The following is a 12,500-nucleotide window of genomic DNA, read 5'->3' as shown; positions in this document are numbered from 1 at the left end:
AACGACGAAAACGCACGGGAACTCACGCAAGTGGAAAAGCGAGCGCGAGACGTACACAACGGGGTGAATTTATTACTCGGGGACTGGACGACCGGCGATACGTTAGGATGCGCGGTCCAGCGATAGACGACGAAGAGACATGGGATGACCAACGATCTCTTTTTCTCTAATACTCGGAGCGCCGAATCGCCTTAAAGCAAAAAAAAATCACACGCGCGTACGTCGTACGTACGGCGCGTGTATACCTCGTCTCTAATCAAGTTTCGTTAGTCTTTCTCGAGCCTCGCCAAAGAGGATCGTTCTCTTCCTCTGCGCGATCTCTCCGTGCCAATGTCAGAGATTATTCTCTTTCGCACGACGACGAAAACGACTATTTTCGACGATCCGAACAACTTTGTAACGGACTCACATGCACATCTTAAAATCGAGTACAGAAACGTTGCGCAACACCGTGAGCTTTTCTCTTCTTCGTCACCCTTAAATATAGCCGATCGTAGACGCACGCTAGATCGTAACACACTTTTCGTTGATTTCCGACGAACGTGGCTTTGGGCCAGGCGCGCGGGCAGAGAGATACGCGACCGACGGGGAAAAATTCGTCCCGATACATGTACGCGTACTCTCCGATCTCCGCGCAACGCTGGGGATCATCTCCCTAAGTCATCAGCGTTCGAAGAAATCTCGTGTGTCCGTTCCCGGATCTACGGCTTTCTCTGGGTTCGCGAAGAACAGAAAAAAGCACAGAGGATGAAAAACGCAACGACGACCCATCGATGCGACGGTCCTCGTTGTCTTCTCGTCAGTCGTCTCGCGCCTGCAGAATACATCTCTGCCGCACGAACAGACGGAGTGGGTATTCGATCCCTGGGGCTGTACGAGTAAAAACATCTTGATGAAAAGACGGTTGTGTTTCTTTAAGGCACACAGTTTTTCGTTACGCCACCAAGTTTAGGTTTAGGTTTTAATATCTTGGTTCTCTTTTCTCTCCTCTCTCGACTGACTTTGTTCAAAAATATTTTTGCTTTCTCTCAGTCTCGCCAAAAATTCATTTAAGACGACGTCGGGGGCGCGCGGTCATTCGTGCTTATCGAAGACTAACAAAACGTAGCAGAGGCTGATACAAAAAGAAAAAAAAAATCGGCCACGAAGAAAACTCGCTCTGTGTATCTCGATAACCGCGTCGACGACGACGGTTCTCTCCGCGCTCTTTTAATTCGTATCCTTCTTCTTGCGCTTCGTCCGACTCAGAAACGTTCGTAAAACACGAACGACGGCGGGTTGTCAAGCCAAGAAGGGACAGAGAAGAGACGGAGGTAGTTTTGCGAGTCTCCCGTGAACGCGATAGATTTTTCATATATATTTGTATCGAGAGCATGCGTACGCCGGTCTCCACACGATCCAGCGACGAACGCCGACGAACGTCCAACAATCGCTCGTACGTCGCGTACGAGCCCTCGACCGCTCTTTAATTCGTATTCTTTTGCTTGGCGCTCGTCCTCCGACTCAGAAACGTTCGTTTAAAGATAAAACGAACGACGGCGGGCTGTCGACGAGGCAAGAAAGAACAGAGAGATACGGACCGAGAGCAACGATACGCAACGCAAGCAGTCTTAGGTTTACGTGAGCAACCCTCAGCCAGGCGTGGTCCAGGAATTGTATCCGTGGACCGCAATGTGCGTTCGAAATGTCGATGTTCATGTGTCCTGCAGTTCACACGTTGACGCGCAATTAGCTGCGTTCTTCATCGACCCACGAGCCAAGTGATCCACCGTTCAGGGTAATCGTTTATGCATGGATTTTTGTTTGTGTACTCAGGTTTTTGTACTCTTATTCTCGGTTCGAAAGAAGCCGATATCCGACAAACGTCCGACCAACGGGAATCGAACGCGCGGAAGTCGCCATATGATTGACGACACGAAAATACGTTCGAAAACGAAATCGGACGGACTGCGCGACGACACACGCAGCCCGCCGACCGGGCGTAAAGTGCATTATAATATATAACAACCAACGAGATCGAAGCTCCGTTCGTCAGGAAACGACGGGGATATAACACCCGATTCTGAATCCTCTGTACAGCACACGATCTCGCGAAGAAAGCGCACGGTGGCTAGCCCATGATATATATATATGTTCGTTCCTCTCGTCCAGTTATTCGAAGCAAACAGCCGATATGCATCTCCATCGTTCGGGTAAAAAAAAATCGATGGGACGCGCACGGTCGTAGTCTTCCTCGCGCGGTCGTTTCTTCCCGATAGCCAGAAGCAGAGTTTGAAAAACTCTAGCGACGGAACGAGGCATTAGACTCTCGACAACGAGGATACAGACACGGCCGGCGGTCCCCTCTGAATCGACTTCGGTGGTTCAGGTAAAAATAAAAAAAATCGATGGGACGCGCACGGTCGTCCTTCCTCTTCCTCGCGCGCGGTCTATTCTTCCCGATAGCCAGAAGCAGAGTTTGAAAAACTCTAGCGACGGAACGAGGCATTAGACTCGCGACAACGAAGATAGAGAGACGGCCGGCGGTCCCCTCTGAATCCACTTTGGTCGCTCAGGTAAAAATAAAAAAAAATTCGAAAGGGACGCGCACGGTCGTCCTTCCTCTTCCTCGCGCGGTCTTTTCTTCCCGATAGCCAGAAGCAGAGTTTGAAAAACTCTAGCGACGGAACGAGGCATTAGACTCTCGACAACGAGGATAGAGAGACGGCCGGCGGTCCCCTCCGAACGGATGGCGACAACGACGACTAAAGCGCGAAAAATCGCGACGAAAAGGAACGCATCTCCGTTCAGGTGTATGTGTGTGCGTGCGTTTAAAAAAAATTCGATGGGACTCGCAGCCATCGGCCTCGCGCGGTCGTTTCTTCCCGATAGCCAGAAGCAGAGTTTGAAAAACTCTAGCGACGGAACGAGGCATATGACTCACGACAACGAGGATATGGACAGGCGGTCCCCTCTGAACGGGTCGACGAGACGATGGTAAAAGAGACGAACCGGACGAAACTTCCGTCGATCAGGTAAAAATAAAAAAAAATTCGATGGGACGCGCACGGTCGTCGTCGTCGTCTTCCTCGCGCGGTCGTTTCTTCCCGATAGCCAGAAGCAGAGTTTGAAAAACTCTAGCGACGGAACGAGGCATATGACTCACGACAACGAGGATAGAGAGACGGCCGGCGGTCCCCTCTGAATCGACTTCGGTGGTTCAGGTAAAAATAAAAAAAATCGATGGGACGCGCACGGTCGTCGTTCCTCTTCCTCGCGCGCGGTCTATTCTTCCCGATAGCCAGAAGCAGAGTTTGAAAAACTCTAGCGACGGAACGAGGCATTAGACTCGCGAGGATAGAGAGACGGCCGGCGGTCCCCTCCGAACCAACTTCGTCTAGTTAAGAATCGTTATACTCTTTACCATCACTCGCACTGGTATATATCTTTTCGGGCCAACATCCACGCAATGCGTTTTCGTTCTAGGTTACCCGATCCACGAGTACGAACGTACAACGTGGTTTCGTTTTGTCGAACATCGTATATCGTTCGCCGTTGAAACGAACGACAACGAAACGACATAGGAAGAACGAACGCCCTTTGGGTAGGAAGCACGTTTCGAGGAACGACGAGAGTTTGGAGAGACGCGCGAGATAGCTGGAGACGCGCAGATATAGGTATCCATGGATCTTCGAAGAGAACCTTCGAAGATATATAATTCGGTATCCTATTTTTCTGCGGCTCGCTATTCGCGTTCTTTCGCTCTCGTCGACGACTCGTTATAGACGCTTCGTTCGATCCCAAAGAGCAGTCTTCCTTATGTCCCGTTGCTAGGAGGTGAGGCCTACGCAACGCAACTACGAAATATAGAAGAGGTGTGAGCAGTGATCTCTCCGACACGAGGCACTTTAGAGATTTTAGTTTATATATTATATTGTTCGTTCGTTGGATTTCCACGATGCAAATACGAAATACGAGATCGTGACGGCGGGTCTTTCTGTGTACGACCTCACGCAGGCGCCTCGATCGCATTTCTCATTACACGTGGTTTCCACTGTAACTTTTAGTTTTTTCGATATGTGTTCAGCTCAAGTTCCCTCACATATCGTTATTATTATTATTATTATTATTATTAATAGTAGCGGTTTCGTGTTATAGGATTCGGAGACGGCGGGTCTTTCTGTGTACGACCTCACGCAAGCGCCTCGAGAATCTTTTTAAGTTTTCCGTGTGTTATATTATTCGGAGACGGCGGGTCTTTCTGTTTACGACCTCACGCAGGCGCCTCGAGAATATTTTTAAGTTTTTCGTTTGTTATAATATTATTCGGAGACGGCGGGTCTTTCTGTGTACGACCTCACGCAGGCGCCTCGAATTATTCGTGTAAAAGTATATCTCTTCATCCCGATGATCGAGAGAGAGTGCCACACTCTTCGTATAGTTTCGTAACTGGAGCGTCTCCCACCTCCTTATTGTAAAAAATTTGGCTTTTGTCAAAGTATATAGCTTGTTAATACGTCGTATATACTTTGTGTCGATATAGGAGGAGTACGGCTCCTTACCGACGATATTATATATATTTTATTATACAGTGTTCAAGTCAAATATATTCTTTGTGTTTTTGTATTTTTCGTTAATGATCCTTCCGCAGGTTCACCTACGGAAACCTTGTTACGACTTTTACTTCCTCTAAATGATCAAGTTTGGTCATCTTCCCGGTAACATCGGCAATGCTTATCACATTGGCCGCGCACCAGTCCGAAGACCTCACTAAATCATTCAATCGGTAGTAGCGACGGGCGGTGTGTACAAAGGGCAGGGACGTAATCAACGCGAGCTTATGACTCGCGCTTACTGGGAATTCCTCGTTCATGGGGAATAATTGCAAGCCCCAATCCCTAGCACGAAGGAGGTTCAGCGGGTTACCCGGGCCTTTCGGCCAGGGAAAACACGCTGATTCCTTCAGTGTAGCGCGCGTGCGGCCCAGAACATCTAAGGGCATCACAGACCTGTTATTGCTCAATCTCGTGCGGCTAGAAGCCGCCTGTTCCTCTAAGAAGATTTGTTTGTACGTTGGTAGTAAAAACCCGCCGACCGAAGCCGGGGGCCTTCGAGATACCATAATTTACGTCTATTTAGCAGGCTAGAGTCTCGTTCGTTATCGGAATTAACCAGACAAATCGCTCCACCAACTAAGAACGGCCATGCACCACCACCCACCGAATCAAGAAAGAGCTATCAATCTGTCAATCCTTCCGGTGTCCGGGCCTGGTGAGGTTTCCCGTGTTGAGTCAAATTAAGCCGCAGGCTCCACTCCTGGTGGTGCCCTTCCGTCAATTCCTTTAAGTTTCAGCTTTGCAACCATACTTCCCCCGGAACCCAAAAGCTTTGGTTTCCCGGAAGCTGCCCGCCGAGTCATCGGAGGAACTTCGGCGGATCGCTGGCTGGCATCGTTTATGGTTAGAACTAGGGCGGTATCTGATCGCCTTCGAACCTCTAACTTTCGTTCTTGATTAATGAAAACATTTTTGGCAAATGCTTTCGCTTCTGTCCGTCTTGCGACGATCCAAGAATTTCACCTCTAACGTCGCAATACGAATGCCCCCATCTGTCCCTATTAATCATTACCTCGGGGCTCCGAAAACCAACAAAATAGAACCGAGGTCCTATTCCATTATTCCATGCACACAGTATTCAGGCGAAGGTAGCCTGCTTTAAGCACTCTAATTTGTTCAAAGTAAACGTATCGGCCCACCTCGACACTCAGTGAAGAGCACCGCGATGGGATATTAGTTGGACCGCCCCGCGAGGAGCTAAGCCCACCGATAGGACGTACCACATAATGCCAGTTAAACACCGCGAGCGGTGAACCGACACTGTGACACACAGATTCAACTACGAGCTTTTTAACCGCAACAACTTTAATATACGCTATTGGAGCTGGAATTACCGCGGCTGCTGGCACCAGACTTGCCCTCCAATTGGTCCTCGTTAAAGGATTTAAAGTGTACTCATTCCGATTACGGGGCCTCGGATGAGTCCCGTATCGTTATTTTTCGTCACTACCTCCCCGTGCCGGGAGTGGGTAATTTGCGCGCCTGCTGCCTTCCTTGGATGTGGTAGCTGTTTCTCAGGCTCCCTCTCCGGAATCGAACCCTGATTCCCCGTTACCCGTTACAACCATGGTAGGCGCAGAACCTACCATCGACAGTTGATAAGGCAGACATTTGAAAGATGCGTCGCCGGTGCTAGATGACCATGCGATCAGCACAAAGTTATTCAGAGTCACCAAAACAAACGATGGACGAACGGACGAGCCATCCGCCACCGATTGGTTTTGATCTAATAAAAGCATTCGTACCATCTCTGGTACGAATCTGTTTGCATGTATTAGCTCTAGAATTACCACAGTTATCCAAGTAAGTTTAAGTATGATCTAAGAAACCATAACTGATTTAATGAGCCATTCGCGGTTTCACCTTAATGCGGCATGTACTGAGACATGCATGGCTTAATCTTTGAGACAAGCATATGACTACTGGCAGGATCAACCAGGGAACTTTGTATTTTATATATATATTATATATTAGAGTCAAAAGACTCTCTTTTTAAAATAGCCTCAGAGTGTCGTAGGTGGGTCCGTAACACCGTACGACGAGACTTTTCGTTCTTAGTGAACGTTCGACGACACCCTTTTAATTCCCGTTGTAACGTCGAACGCCACTACTCTCTCTCATTTCGCCACTCTCTCTTTACTTTCTTTCGTTCGTTTGATTGTTTGTGTGGAATATTTTAAGATCATTCTGTTCATAGGATCATTCTGTAAGAATGGTTTGTTGGTTGAACGAATATGCCTTAGCGGTAAAAAGCACGTAAACTGCATGCTGAACGTACCGTCCTCGTAAGAAACATATTCGTTCGTTCTTTTGATATTCTCCAATCAGAAAGAACGCACTTCCTAAAAGGTAGTACGCTCCCCATTAGCCTTTCGTATGTTTAAAACGTACTGCGTACGCTATAACATAAGTTTTGGAACGGTCTCTGCCGAACCAGCATGAATTGATACTCAGTTAGTAACAAGCACACTGCCCTAACTTTTTTTAAAGTTAGTGCGAGCATACAGGATCCAGCTTCCCGACTAAGGGGAACCTTGCCACGTTATTTGGTCATTACGTCCAGGACAGCGACCCGCGGCGCAGCAGTGTAGAGAAAGAGTCGATACGAGAACGAAGGAACAGTCGAGAAATAGTAAAAAAGTTCACTAAGACTCGAGGAGCGGTGACTGAATTCTCAACCGAGGCCGTAGAATAGCCACGCGCTCGACGCTGTTCCGTCCGGACCGTCCGACTCGACGTGTCTCTTATAGATACCAAAGCGCCGGCCGGACGGTCGGCGCCGGCCGGGCCAGCGGCCGGGCGCTTACCATGTAAAACCTCCGTTAGAGCGTACCGTCGGACTTAGTCTCTGAAACGCTCGACCACTTTTTTCGAATAAACTACCCTTAGAAAACATCCTATCGTCGAGATATTTTAACGCACCGCTTATTTTAATATTTCAAACGAGTTTTTATCGAAAAATTTAATTTTTTTTTTTTTTTCAAAATCGCATCAGTAAACCACCTCTTTTAACGAATACGGACAAAAACCACGTTCTTAATCGATTAGAACACGTTAAAACAACGAGAAATATGCAAAAAAATATATACCTTGCAACGTTAATTAACGAAAAAATTAAACAAATATCGCAGTCGTGTCAGTTCGACGGACACTAATTTTTTAAAAAATTCGAAAAAAAACGTTTAATCCAGTTGTATTTAATAGAGATATAACCGTTTCTGCAAAAATATTTATACCTTATAACGCTTTTTAACGAAATAACTCGAAATAAGCTTTTCGGACTTTTCCGCCGGCCGAAATTTTTCTAAGTCCCAACGTACCGTCGGACTTAGTCTCTGAAACGCTCGACCACTTTGTTCCAATAAAGTACCCTTATAAAACGTCCTATCGTCGAGATATTTTAACGCACCGCTTATTTTAATATTTTAAACGAGTTTTTATCGAAAAATTTAATTTTTTTTTTTTTTTTCAAAATCGCATCAGTAAACCACCTCTTTTAACGAATACGGACAAAAACCACGTTCTTAATCGATTAGAACACGTTGAAACAACGAGAAATATGCAAAAAAATATATACCTTGCAACGTTAATTAACGAAATAATTAAACAAATATCGCAGTCGTGTCAGTTCGTCGAACACAAATTTTTTAAAAAATTCGAAAAAACGTTTAATCCAGTTGTATTTAATAGAGATATAACCGTTTCCGCAAAAATATTTATACCTTATAACGCTTTTTAACGAAATAACTCGAAATAAGTATTTCGGACTTTTCCGCCGGCCGAAATTTTTCTAAGTCCCAACGTACCGGTCCAGAATGAGACAAAGTTCCAAAGGCCCGGTCGTATCCGTCCGTTTTTTTTTAACCTTCCACGGACGAAATAAACGTTTAATCCCGACGTAAAATACAATAATATAGCGATTTATATAAAAATATTCATACCTCATAACGCTTTTTAACGAAATAACTCGAAAAAACTTTTCGGTCCGAAATTTTTCTAAGTCCCTACGTACCGCTCGAGAATGCGACTAAGTTCCAACGTCCCGGGCGCGATCATACTTTTTTTATATAACTTTTCAGCGACGAAATAAATGCTTAATCCCGATGTAAAACGTCATTTTAAAGCGATTTATGCAAGAATATTCGCACCTTATAACGCTTTTAAGCGAAATAATTCAAAAAAACCTTTCGAATAAAAAATTTTTTTTTAACGTTTTCGGGACCAAATAAACGTTTAATCCCGACGTAAAATATAATAATACAACGATTTATATAAAAATATTAATACCTCATAACGCTTTTTAACGAAATAACTCGAAAAAACTTTTCGGTCGAAAATTTTTCTAAGTCCCTACGTACCGGTGGAGAGTATGACCAAGTCCGACGGGCCGAGTCGCGTCGGTCCACTATTTTTTTTTAACGTTTTCGGGACCAAATAAACGTTTAATCCCGACGTAAAATATAATAATATAGCGATTTATATAAAAATATTCGTACCTTATAACGCTTTTTAACGAAATAACTCGAAAAAACTTTTCGGTCGAAAATTTTTCTAAGTCCCTACGTACCGGTGGAGAGTATGACCAAGTCCGACGGGCCGAGTCGCGTCGGTCCACTATTTTTCTTTAACGTTTTCGGGACCAAATAAACGTTTAATCCCGACGTAAAATATAATAATATAGCGATTTATATAAAAATATTCGTACCTTATAACGCTTTTTAACGAAATAACTCGAAAAAACTTTTCGGTCGAAAATTTTTCTAAGTCCCTACGTACCGGTGGAGAGTATGACCAAGTCCGACGGGCCGAGTCGCGTCGGTCCACTATTTTTTTTTAACGTTTTCGGGACCAAATAAACGTTTAATCCCGACGTAAAATATAATAATATAGCGATTTATATAAAAATATTCATACCTTATAACACTTTTAAGCGAAATAACTCGAAAAAACTTTTCGGTCGAAAATTTTTCTAAGTCCCTACGTACCGGTGGAGAGTATGACCAAGTCCGACGGGCCGAGTCGCGTCGGTCCACTATTTTTTTTTAACGTTTTCGGGACCAAATAAACGTTTAATCCCGACGTAAAATATAATAATATAGCGATTTATATAAAAATATTCATACCTTATAACACTTTTAAGCGAAATAACTCGAAAAAACTTTTCGGTCGAAAATTTTTCTAAGTCCCTACGTACCGGTGGAGAGTATGACCAAGTCCGACGGGCCGAGTCGCGTCGGTCCACTATTTTTCTTTAACGTTTTCGGGACCAAATAAACGTTTAATCCCGACGTAAAATATAATAATATAGCGATTTATATAAAAATATTCATACCTTATAACACTTTTAAGCGAAATAACTCGAAAAAACTTTTCGGTCGAAAATTTTTCTAAGTCCCTACGTACCGGTGGAGAGTATGACAAAGTCCGACGGGCCGAGTCGCGTCGGTCCACTATTTTTTTTTAACGTTTTCGGGACCAAATAAACGTTTAATCCCGACGTAAAACTTAATAACATTCCCATTTATATAAAAATATTCGTACCTCATAACGCTTTTTAACGAAATAACTCGAAAAAACTTTTCGGTCCGAAATTTTTCTAAGTCCCTACGTACCGCTCGAGAATGCGACTAAGTTCCAACGTCCCGGGCGCGATCGTACTTTTTTTATATAACTTTCCAGCGACGAAATAAACGCTTAATCCCGATGTAAAACGTCATTTTAAAGCGATTTATGCACAAATATTAGCACCTTGTAACGCTTTTAAGCGAAAAAATTCGAAAAAACGGTTCGATTAAAAAATTTTTTTTAAAGTTCTCGGGACGAAATAAACGCTTAATCCCGACGTAGAAATACATAATATTCCCATTTATATAAAAATATTCATACCTCGTAACGCTTTTAAGCGAGATAACTCGAAATAACTTTTCGGTCCGAAATTTTTCTAAGTCCCTACGTACCGGCCGGGGGATCGACGAAGTGCCAACCTCCCGGTCATGTCGGTCCGGAGGGGGCAATTTTTTAAAAAAATAAAACGAAATCGTTACGTTCGACTAGAATTCGTCGAACCATAACGATTTCTATAAAAATATTCATACCTCGTAACGCTTTTAAGCGAAATAACTCGAAATAACGTTTCGGTCCGAAATTTTTCTAAGTCCCAACGTACCGCTCGAGAATGCGACTAAGTTCCAACGTCTCGGGCGCGATCGTAAATTTTTTACGGCACCTTTCGGGGACGAAATAAACGCTTAATCCCGATGTAAAACGTCATTTTAAAGCGATTTATGCAAGAATATTCGCACCTTATAACGCTTTTAAGCGAAAAAATTCGAAAAAACGGTTCGATTAAAAATTTTTTTTAACGTTGTCGGGACGAAATAAACGCTTAATCCCGACGTAGAAATACGTAATATTGCTATTTATGTAAAAATATATACGCATCATAACGCTTTTAAGCGAGATAACTCGAAATAACTTTTCGGTCCGGAATTTTTCTAAGTCCCTACGTCCCGGCCGGGGGATCGACGAAGTGCCAACCGCCCGGTCATGTCGGTCCGGAGGGGGCAATTTTTTAAAAAATAAAACGAAATCGTTACGTTCGACTAGAATTCGTCGAACCATAACGATTTCTATAAAAATATTCATACCTCGTAACGCTTTTTAACGAAATAACTCGAAAAAACTTTTCGGTCCGAAATTTTTCTAAAGTCCCAACGTACCGGTCGAGAATGCGACTAAGTTCCAACGTCCCGGGCGCGATCATACTTTTTTTATATAACTTTCCAGCGACGAAATAAACGCTTAATCCCGACGTAAAACGTCATTCTAAAGCGATTTATGCAAGAATATTCGTACCTTGTAACGCTTTTAAGCGAAAAAATTCGAAAAAACGGTTCGATTAAAAAATTTTTTTTAAAGTTCTCGGGACGAAATAAACGCTTAATCCCGACGTAGAAATACATAATATTGCATTTATATAAAAATATTCATACCTCGTAACGCTTTTTAGCGAGATAACTCGAAATAACTTTTTGGACCGGAATTTTTCTAAGTCCCTACGTACCGGCCGGGGGATCGACGAAGTGCCAACCGCCCGGTCATGTCGGTCCGGAGGGGGCAATTTTTTAAAAAATAAAACGAAATCGTTACAGTCGACTAGAATTCGTCGAACCATAACGATTTCTATAAAAATATTCATACCTTATAACGCTTTTAAGCGAAATAACTCGAAATAACTTTTCGGTCGAAAATTTTTCTAAGTCCCTACGTACCGGTCGAGAATGCGACTAAGTTCCAACGTCCCGGGCGCGATCATACTTTTTTTATATAACTTTCCAGCGACGAAATAAACGCTTAATCCCGATGTAAAACGTCATTCTAAAGCGATTTATGCACAAATATTAGCACCTTGTAACGCTTTTAAGCGAAAAAATTCGAAAAAACGGTTCGATTAAAAATTTTTTTTTAACGTTCTCGGGACGAAATAAACGCTTAATCCCGACGTAGGAATACATGATATTCCCATTTATGTAAAAATATATACGCATCACAACGCTTTTAAGCGAAATAACTGGAAATAACCGTTCGGTACGAAAATTTTTCAAAGTCAGACGGGCTCTCGAGCGTTGCTCGCTCGCTGCGCTCGCTCGAAAAAAAAACTAGCCCAACCCAAAACCAATCCCTTTTTCGCGTTCGTTCCTCGATTTCTCTTGAAATCGGAGAAACTCGCGGATCGGTTTTGGGTTGGGCTAGTATAAGTTCGAGCGAGCGCAGCGAGCGAGCAACGATCGCGACCGTTACTTCGTACGTCCACGGTATATTTTCGTTACGTTAATTTTTCGTTACTTTCGTCTCGTTTCTTGGATCGATCGAGAGCGGTTTGGTCGATGGTGAAAGAAGGAAAAA

General features: G+C 43.8%; 2 non-coding genes across 2 annotated transcripts; both read right to left on the bottom strand.

Moving 5' to 3' along the window:
* Positions 1 to 1,625: 1,625 nt before the first annotated feature.
* LOC139997447 (5.8S ribosomal RNA) lies at positions 1,626 to 1,780 on the bottom strand. The gene has a single exon (XR_011802828.1). It is a non-coding gene; the product is annotated as a 5.8S ribosomal RNA (ribosomal RNA).
* A 2,833-nt stretch (positions 1,781 to 4,613) lies between these two features.
* Positions 4,614 to 6,537, bottom strand: LOC139997450 (small subunit ribosomal RNA). The gene has a single exon (XR_011802831.1). It is a non-coding gene; the product is annotated as a small subunit ribosomal RNA (ribosomal RNA).
* Between the last annotated feature and the right edge of the window lie 5,963 nt (positions 6,538 to 12,500).

The sequence above is a fragment of the Bombus fervidus genome, unplaced genomic scaffold (assembly GCF_041682495.2).
Source record: "Bombus fervidus isolate BK054 unplaced genomic scaffold, iyBomFerv1 scaffold0089, whole genome shotgun sequence".
NCBI classification, from domain to species: domain Eukaryota; kingdom Metazoa; phylum Arthropoda; class Insecta; order Hymenoptera; family Apidae; genus Bombus; species Bombus fervidus.
The sequence above is the reverse complement of the archived record's forward strand: the minus strand, read 5'-3'. Positions and strand labels throughout refer to the sequence as shown.